Below are 2,963 nucleotides of genomic sequence, written 5' to 3'. Positions count from 1 at the left end.
CAAGGGAGATGGCTCTGGCCAGTTTCTTTGTTCCCTGCTGAGCTGAGCTCTGTCTTCTGGGGCTCAACACCTCTCCCTCCCATTGTCCTCTAGCCCTCCCACTCTCAGAGCAGAGCTGTTGACTTATAACATTCCAGATGTTAAGTCCCGCTGGCTGTCAGAACACACTCTGTCCCACCCCTCTGCTTTTGCAAGTCAGACTCGTGGGCTCTGCCTTGCAGGGCGGGCTGCCCCTCAACCGTCCTGGCTCCCTCCTGCCAGTCCGTGTAGCACTCCCTGCCTCTCCGTCCTTCCTACCCTCTTCCGTGGGCCTCTTGTCTATGCTTGGCTCCAGAAAGTCTGTTCTGCTAGTCTTCTGGCGGTTTTGTGGGTTATTTAGGCTGATGTGGGTGGAATCTAAGTGATCAGCAGGACGCGGTGAGCCCAGCATCCTCCTACACTGCCATTTTCTTCCAGGGCCCCTTTACTTCCTTCTTTGAGGTTTTTTTTTTAATCAATAATGGATTCTGTATTTTTTTGAATGCTTTTTCTTCATATATTGAGATAATCATCTGATTCTTATCTCTTATTAATGTGGTTTATCACATTGATTGATTTGCGAACATTGAATCGGCCCTTCGTCCCAGGAATAAATTTCACTTGATCATGGTGAATAATTCTTTTAATGACTGTTGGATTTGATTTGTTACTCTCTTGTTGAGAATTTTTGTATCCATGTTCATAAGGGATATTGGTCTGTATTTCTACTTTCTTGTAGGATCTTTGTGCAGTTTTGGATTTCAGGTAATTCTAGCATATCACAGAAGGAGATTGGAAGTTTTCCTTCCATTTCTAGTTTTAGAAAATTTTGAGAATAATATGTGTTAAATCTTGTATAAATGTCTGGTAGAACTCACGTGGGAAGTCACCTGGACTAGGAGTTTTGTTTATTGGAAAATTTTTGAATACTGATTCCATCTCTTTGCTAGTTATATGTTTTCTCAAATATTTATTTCTTAATGTTTCAGTTTGGGTACTTTGTGAGTTTCTAGGAATTTGACCATTTCTTCCAGATTGCCAGACTATTGCCATATATTTTTTATAGTATTATCTTATGATTATTTGTATATCTGTGGTGTTGGCTGTGATCTCTCCTCTTTCATTCAATATTTCATCTATTTATTTTCTTTCTTGTTTGTTTTGGTAAGTCTGTCTCAGAGTTTATCAATCTTATTAATTTATCAAGAAACAACTCTTAGTTTCAGTCATCTGTTCCACTGGTATTTTTAAAAATGTCTATTTATTTATTTTGAGAGAGAGGCAAAGCATGCAGGGGAGGGGCAGAAAGTGAAAGAGAGATTCCCAACCAGTCTCTACACTGACAACAGAGCCCCTATACAGTGCTAGATCTCACAACCATGAGATCATAAGCTGATCCTAAATCAAGAGTTGGATGCTTGAACAGTTGAGCCACCCAGGTGCCCTGTTGTGCTATTATTTTTGTTTGTTTGTTTGCATACCATTTATTTTTTCTTAGTCTTTATTATGTCCCTTATTCTGGCTTTAGGCTTTGTGTGCTGTTCCTTTCCTAGTTCCTTTAGCTATGAGGCTAGTGTGATTAGTTGAATTCTTTCTTGCTGCTTGAGGTAGGCCTGACTTTCAATACACTTCCCTCTTAGGACTGCCTTTTTTGAATCCAAAAGTTTTGGACTGTTGTATTTTTATTTTCATTTGTCTCCATGTATTTTTTTAATTTACTGGTTAACACATTCATTCTTTAGTAGGATGTTCTTTAACCTCCGTATATCTGTAGCTTTTCTAAATTCTTCCTTCAGGTCAACTTCAAGTTTCATAGCGATGTGGTCTGAAAATATTCATGCTACGATCTCGATCTTTTTGCATTTGTTGAGGGATGTTTTGTGACCCAGTATGCGATCTATTCTGGTAACTTTCCATGTGCACTTGAGAATAATATGTATTCTGCTGATTTAGGATGAAATAAATCTGAATATATCTGTTAAATCCATCTGGTCTAGTGTGTCATTCAAAGTCATTGTTTCCTTTTGATTTTCTGCTTAGATTCTTTGTCCACTCCTTAAGTGGGTTATCACTGTCTCCTAGATTACTGTATTATGTATTGTATTGTATTGCAGTATGGTATCTACCATGTTGGGGACACAATTATTTACAAATGTTAAATCTTATTGATGGATAGATCCCTTAGATTATTATATCATGCCAGTTTTCACCTCTTGTTACACTCTGTTTTTAAAGTATAGTATGTGTGATATAAGTATGGCTATTAAAGATTTCTTTTGAAATATTTTCATATGACAGATGGTTTTCCATTACCTTACTTTATGTTTTTTTTTTAAGTTTATGTATTTATTTTGAGAGAGAGCATGCAAGTGTGGAAAGGGCAGAGAGAGCCCAAAGCAGGCTCTGTGCCACCAGTGCCGAGACAGATGTGGGCCTTCAAATCATGAACTGTGTGATCATGACCTGAGCTGAAGTCAGATGCTTAACCAACTGAACCACCCAGGTGCCCCATCTATCCCTAACTTTCAATCTGCTGTTGTCTTTAGGTCTAAAATGGGTCTCTTTAGGCAGCATGTACCTAGGTCTTATTTTTATCCATTCTGGTACCCTATGTCTTTTGATCTGAACATTTACTGCATTTATATTCAGAGTTATTATTGAAAGACATGAATTTAATATCGTTATGTTACCTGTAAAGCTTGTGTTTCTGTGATGTTCTCTGCTCCCTTCCAGTCTTTATTGTTTGGGCTTTTTTCTCCACACAGAGTGTACCCATTAATATTTTTTAGCAAGGCTTGTTTAGTGGTCACAAACTTATTCAGTTTTTATTTGTCTGGGAAACTATTTCTTCCATTCTGAATGACAGCCTCGCTGGATAAAGTAGTCTTGTCTGCATACTTTCAGCATGTTGAATATATACTGACTTTCCGCTGTGGCCTGCCAAG

The sequence above is a fragment of the Lynx rufus genome, unplaced genomic scaffold (assembly GCF_022079265.1).
Source record: "Lynx rufus isolate CCGP_SWC_20201006 ecotype Redwood Valley unplaced genomic scaffold, mLynRuf1.p SCAF_12, whole genome shotgun sequence".
Classification (NCBI taxonomy): Eukaryota; Metazoa; Chordata; class Mammalia; order Carnivora; family Felidae; genus Lynx; species Lynx rufus.
Note: the sequence above shows the minus strand (reverse complement) of the source record.